The following is a 7359-nucleotide window of genomic DNA, read 5'->3' on the forward strand; positions in this document are numbered from 1 at the left end:
GGCCACCTCACTTATTGTATCTTGAACTATGTCATTACTTCATTGAGGACATTACATTCTTGCTCTTTATCCCAAATTGGCTAGCCCACACTGGTAAATGTGTACTGTACTGTCAATGAATCTGATGTATTTCTTTGTGTATGAACCTGACTGAAAATAAGGTCGCCTCCCTTGCTGCTGCTGCTGCTAAAGCTGCTTCTGCGCCCTTCTAAGTCCCGTTTAAGTCCCCCACCCCAGGCCCCCACAACCGCCCTTCACATCTACACCATTCTAAATCAATTTCACTCTATTTCCACAATACTATGCTAATTTGACGTAAAATAGAGTGTTATCCTGCAAAACGTTGATGTCGTATATTTCTCTCTTTAAGTGATATCCTGTGGCTCCGAAAGGAGCCTGTTTGGTTAGGTTGTCTTGTGTGAACGAACCTTGGGTTCTTATTTCTTCTTTGTCTTCTTGGGGAGGAGCACAGCTTGGATGTTAGGAAGGACACCCCCTTGGGCAATGGTGACTCCAGACAGGAGCTTGTTCAGCTCCTCGTCATTGCGAATGGCAAGCTGAAGAAGATGGCCTTGGGATAATGCAGGTCTTCTTGTTGTCATGAGCGGCGATACCGGCCAGCTCGAGCACTTCTGCTGCCAGGTACTCCATGACGGCTGCAAGGTACACAGGGGCACCTGCACCAACACGCTCAGCATAGTTGCCTTTACGCAAGAGACGGTGGATCCTACCCACGGGGAACTGGAGTCCGGCCCTGCTAGAACGGGACTTTGACTTGCCCTTCACCCTGCCTCCCTTGCCGCGTCCTGACATGTTGCTGCTGCTGCTTTTCGTGATAGGAGTTAAATTTCCGCCCGCCACCTTGGTCTTTTATACCCAGCTCAGGATCAGGCCAGGTGGCCGTCTCGCGGACCCAACCAATGTAAGAGAGCCGTAGCTGCAGCCAGTCTGATCCTGAGCGGCCCGCTCGGTATATAAGGAAAAGTTAGTCGGGCCAGTTTTCAATTCTCTCGCTCCGCGCCACGAGTAACTGTGCCGCCATGCCTCCCAAAACTTCCGGAAAGGCTGCCAAGAAGGCTGGAAAGGCCCAGAAGGCCATTGCCAAGGGTGACAAGAAGAAGAAGCGCAGGAGGAAGGAAAGCTACAGCATCTACATCTACAAGGTGCTGAAGCAAGTGCACCCCGACACAGGAGTCTCCTCCAAAGCTATGTCCATCATGAACTCTTTCGTGAACGACATCTTCGAGCGCATCGCTGCCGAAGCTTCCCGCCTGGCGCACTACAACAAACGCTCCACCATTACAAGTCGGGAAATCCAGACAGCTGTCCGACTCTTGCTGCCCGGTGAACTGGCCAAGCATGCCGTGTCTGAGGGCACCAAGGCTGTCACCAAGTACACCTCTTCCAAGTAAGAGGTTACTTGTGCACAACAAACACGCCATCACACTACTACAACTTAATCGGCTCCATCGGAGCCACAGTTACATGTTAAAGAGACAGTTACCGACAGTGATATATTGAGAGGGAAATAAAAAAAAAAAAAAATTATAATAATCTGCATTCTCTATTGGCGTAGAAACCGGACTAAATCGAAACATAATAAATAAATAAATAAATTCTGCGTGGAGTACTTTTACACCCACTGCAAAGTGACATACATGGAGTGTGTTTGGGCTTCATTTCATGTTTGCAGCACGCCTATTTCATGTAAACAATTTATTTTATTTTATTGTATTTTATTGTATTTTCTTTTATTTTATTTATTTATTTACTTACTTATTCTTTATATATTTATTTGTTACTAGCTCTTGTTTGTTGCACCCACCCACCTCCCGAATTGATGACCTACTATACAATCGTACCTCCACGAATGTTACCAACTTACCGTTAGGCGATTTGGGTAACCGAAATTAACGCTCTCCGACCACCAACCATTTCGATTGTCATGAAAATTATCTTCAGAACAGTTCTTTGGCCCTGAGAAGGGCCGAGTTATAGATGTCTGGTAGGTTTTGTTGTGCTTTTTGTTTTTCCCCAAGGAAGAGGACTTAAGCACGCTCTCCGCGGATGCGCCGAGCCAGCTGGATGTCCTTGGGCATGATGGTAACGCGCTTGGCGTGAATGGCACACAGGTTGGTGTCCTCGAAAAGACCCACCAGGTAAGCCTCAGAGGCTTCCTGCAGAGCCATGACGGCAGACGACTGGAAGCGCAGGTCAGTCTTGAAATCCTGGGCGATCTCACGCACCAGGCGCTGGAAGGGCAGCTTCCTGATGAGTAGCTCTGTGCTCTTCTGGTAACGGCGGATCTCACGAAGGGCGACGGTTCCGGGCCTGTAACGATGGGGCTTCTTGACACCACCGGTGGCTGGGGCGGACTTGCGAGCTGCCTTGGTGGCAAGCTGCTTCCGTGGAGCCTTGCCTCCAGTGGGCTTGCGGGCAGTCTGTTTAGTACGGGCCATCTCGACGACGAAATAGTAAATACGGGCGGCCTGGCAGGCGGGCGGGCTTATATACAGACATTCTCCACCTCAGTGGCCACCTCATTGGCCACGAGTGCCGCATGCGTCATCCGCAAGCTACGCCCCACCTCCAAGAGGGAGGGACGGCCTTGGATGAACGATACTACCGCTGCGTCCACAGCACGCCACCTACTCCCACCAAACCGTGGGCGAAGCCACACCAGGACCACCTGTAGTAGCAACCACAACAACATGACTGGACGAGGCAAAGGAGGCAAGGGACTTGGAAAGGGCGGCGCCAAGCGTCATCGTAAGGTGCTTCGTGACAACATCCAGGGTATCACCAAGCCCGCCATTCGTCGTCTAGCTCGGCGTGGAGGTGTTAAACGTATATCCGGCCTCATCTACGAGGAGACCCGCGGCGTCCTCAAGGTGTTTCTGGAGAACGTCATCCGTGACGCCGTCACCTACACCGAGCACGCAAAAAGGAAGACCGTCACCGCCATGGATGTGGTTTATGCCCTGAAACGGCAGGGCCGCACCCTTTATGGTTTTGGTGGTTACTCAACCTGATGGACGGGCGCACACCACCACCACCACCACGACAAACAAATATACGGACCTAATTTTAGGTCCACATTTAAATCGCTAAAGAGTTGGTTAGACACTGAATAAATCGTTGAAAATATATCCAATAACATGATCCTCTCTAATTCTGGACTTGTGGTATGAGTATAGGTTGTGTGTGAACGTGTTGGAACCACTTCCTAATAATTGTCAGTCAGTCAGTCAACATTCACCTAACCTCCAGGTACCTCCCCTAACTTCCTGTAGCGTCACCGAACCTCACGAAATGTAACCCAATGTAGTTTATAATCTATCCTAACATGACATAACATAACCACGCACTATATTACTTCGGTAAGAGTAATGAGTTTTAATACGCAAAGTTGCAGTTAGCATTCATTCATACATACATACATACATACATACATAACATGCTAGTGGCAGGGGGGATTGAAGTGAATTTTAGGAGGATAGAATAGGTGCAGTGGCTAAACAGCGCTTGCGTGAAGGACTTTAAGCAGCAACTCGCCTGGATGCGGCAGGATAGAGTCAGGTCAAGTGTCCGGTGCATGTTGGGTTCCGCCATGGTTTCTCAGTGTTTGGTCGGCTTGATTGTGTGTGTTGTTTTCTTGTTTGGAGGAAATGTCTTGGTATTCTTCTTCTTAGCTTGAAGTTGATTTTCTTCTAACTCTTCTCCTCTTGTTGTTCGTCTTCCTCGTGTCTGCTATCATTCTGTAAAGACTCTCTATATGTATGTAGGTATGAGTGAGTAACAGTTGCCGGTTACAGTGATACTTCATATTCGCTGGTGTTGTACTGTATGGCTTCGGTATTGCTTAATATACAAACGGCACCGTTAGGGGATTGAGGTATTTAAAAACCAGCCTGCATTACTTATATATAGAAATAAATAATGTGGCTTGGACAATAATGACGACTACTCTCTCCTACCTTCCCCAAACAAGGGCTTTTCGAAAGTATACATTGGACACAAATGACTTAGTACATCATAAATTGGTGGTTTAACAAAAGCCCTCATTAGAGAAAGGTGAAGGAGCACACAGTGAACATACAGATTAATGTTTGCACGCGTAGATCATGTAAGGTGAGATGTTGAACACCAGACACGTAGTGTAGTAACTCCCTCACAGATGGCGTTATGAGGGCCTGATGATGTAGCAGTTACCTCACAGATGGTGTTATGAGGAAATTCACATGATGATGCTGTAGCAAAACATTCACTACGTGTTGTCGTAGCATCTTGGGGACACCACGTGGTCGACATGACTCACTCATTCAAGTGGGTGAGGTGTGGTCCCAGGCCTCTCTATCGTGGAGTCTCAGGGGAAGTATAACTGGGTACCTGGGACCTCACTGTGTGAAGGTGGTTAGCTAGCTTGGGTAAGACTCAACTGCTGAGTTGTTTTTCACTGAGTTAAGCACTGTTCACCACTATTCATCACTGGTTCCATTCCTTGGCCAAATGAGATAGTACCTTATGGCAAGAACTTGTTGATAGTCCGCTGGGGAGGAGGGTTCAGGGGAGTGAGTTGGTATGGGCCAACATATAAATAATAATAATAATAATAATAATTAACGGTTTATTGAAAGAGCTTGGCAGCCAGAAGACTGAAAATATACAGTTACATATTTGGGGAATGGGTTACGAATTACAAATAATATACAAGTAACATGAGTGACACAAATAAGACATATAATAACTAGCTGGGGAAAAGCTCAAACTACAGTTCATTTCAACATAGTGACAGTGCCAGGAGTAGTGTTTACTGGGAGTGAGTACACTGATTTATTACAAGTTATCGATAATTTTTACAATGGTTGGGACTGGGCTGTTCTTATAGCGATCAGTTCGTGCACGTATGGGCTGGGCTGGATGCGGTTGTGGTGTCGAAGAGCAATTCTCGGACTAGGGATCTCAGGTGGTAGTAGGAGCCGGTGTCTGGGATGGTGTAGAAGCTTCTTACCAAATTTGCAGATGAGGTCGTGGTGATGGTCAGTGAGAGTCTAAAGGGTCAGTGTGTTGAGCGCTTCTTGATATGTGGAGTAGGAAGGGTAGAGAATAATCTTGCATGGCCTCTTTTGCACTTTTTCGAGGTGTTTACGTTGTGTGGCATTTAGGGAGGAAGACCAGGTGGAGGAGGCATAGGTGAGCTTGGGAAGTATGAATGTTGTGTAAACACTGAGGAGCTCGTGTGCAGGACCACCGAGGGACTTGAGTCGGCGTGGGAGGTGGAGACGGAAACTGGAGGATTTGATAACTTCACTGACGTGTGGTTTCTAATTTAGTTTGTTGTCTATATGTATGTGTGTGTGTGTGTGTGTGTGTGTGTGTGTGTGTGTGTGTGTGTGTGTATACTACTGTACTTTTTAGATCCTCCTACGCAACCTAACCTATTATAGTTAAGTATAGTAGGCTATACACTATTTTGTTAGTATGTGTTATAAAATGAAATTGCATGTTATTATTATTAATATTATTATTATTAATATTATTATTATTATTATTATTATTAGTAGTAGTAGTATTATTATTATTATTATTTTTATTATTATTACATGCTAATATAATACTAAGTTGCCCGCCAGATTTCCTCAGAGATGGGAGGAGCACATTGGCGGCGGTGTTGTTTATACTCCGCCCGATTACTGATTCCTATTCACCGAGCCAGAGCTGGCGGGCGGCGTGTTATGTGCCACGTTTTGTTTCCCATTGGGCGTACCGCTCAGCTGGGGAGTAGGAGATTTCATAAAAAGAAAGTTTGAGTGGAGAGCACACCTTTTCCTTCACATACAGTTATCTTAGACCATCTACTAGTATAATAGTTTGCACAAAAATACTCTACACTCTTTCTAGGTTATTGTTATGTTGTTTTTTTTTTTTTTGACTTCTCATCAGATTGTGCATTCAACTAATATACACTATTAGTGTGTTTATTATTATGTTTTATAGTATTATTTCGTATAATATTGGGTAACACAATTATAGTCACTAGTATAGTATATTATTGGGGTTTATAGCAGTTTGTGGTCTAATAGTATCATGCTTTATGAGTGGTGTTCTATGTAGTGATGATTAGGCAATAAAATATGCTTTGGGTGTTTATAGCAGTTTTTGTGGTCTACTAGTATCATGCTTTATGGGTGGTGTTCTATGTAGTGATGATTAGGCCATAAAATATGCTTTTGGTTTATTGCTAACAAAATATACTTTGCTCTACCGCTGTCGTGCAAAACATGGTGAAACTTACATACACCGTTAATAAAGTATTCATGGAAGAAGAAGAAGAAGAAGAAGAAGAAGAAGAAGAAGAAGAAGAAGAAGAAGAAGAAGAAGTAACGAGGAAGAATTGTGGAGGGAATGAACAGTGAGACAATGTAAAGCCTCCGGGATGGCGGCAGCGTTTCTGTTATTAATATATAATAAGACAATAGGAAAATATGTTGTTGTCTCTACCTGTATTATTACCTTTGCGATAGCATGGTTCAATTTTGGGAGGACAGAGGAAGGAGCAGGAGGTTAGGAAGGGAGAGATAGTGTCTGTGATCCTCGGGTCACCACTCCTCGGATTGTGTCAGTTCAAGTTTAGAAGCTCCAACAACTTTCCCTGAATACGAATTCGCAACCTTTCGATTTACAACAGGTACCTACTTACTGCTACAGTAGGTAGGTGAACAGGGACCAAGGGGGCTAGGAATAGTGTCCAAACAACTTGCTCCTGCCTGCCTGTGTGATGTAGTCGTGGCCAGAATTAGGTTAGGATACAGACACATCTGGCAAGTTAGTAACGCTGTACCCATACCGGAACACTCAGCATGTAAACTTTGTGATACACCTTTAAAGCACTATATTATTGAATGTGACACTGTCAAAGACTTCAGGCCACCTCACTTATTGTATCTTGAACTATGTCATTACTTCATTGAGGACATTACATTCTTGCTCTTTATCCCAAATTGGCTAGCCCACACTGGTAAATGTGTACTGTACTGTCAATGAATCTGATGTATTTCTTTGTGTATGAACCTGACTGAAAATAAGGTCGCCTCCCTTGCTGCTGCTGCTAAAGCTGCTTCTGCGCCCTTCTAAGTCCCGTTTAAGTCCCCCACCCCAGGCCCCCACAACCGCCCTTCACATCTACACCATTCTAAAACATTTTCACTCAATTTCCACATTACTATGCTAATTACACGTAAAATAGAGTGTTATCCTGCAAAACGTTGATGTCGTATATTTCTCTCTTTAAGTGATATCCTGTGGCTCCGAAAGGAGCCTGTTTGGTTAGGTTGTCTTGTGTGAACGAACCTTGGGTTC

At 45.0% G+C, this 7359-nt stretch overlaps 1 pseudogene; it reads right to left on the minus strand.

Moving 5' to 3' along the window:
• Window positions 1-437: 437 nt before the first annotated feature.
• On the minus strand, window positions 438-813 carry LOC121879444 (annotated as a pseudogene).
• Window positions 814-7359: the final 6546 nt, after the last annotated feature.

This window comes from Homarus americanus, unplaced genomic scaffold (assembly GCF_018991925.1).
Source record: "Homarus americanus isolate GMGI-L3 unplaced genomic scaffold, GMGI_Hamer_2.0 scaffold41733, whole genome shotgun sequence".
Taxonomy (NCBI): domain Eukaryota; kingdom Metazoa; phylum Arthropoda; class Malacostraca; order Decapoda; family Nephropidae; genus Homarus; species Homarus americanus.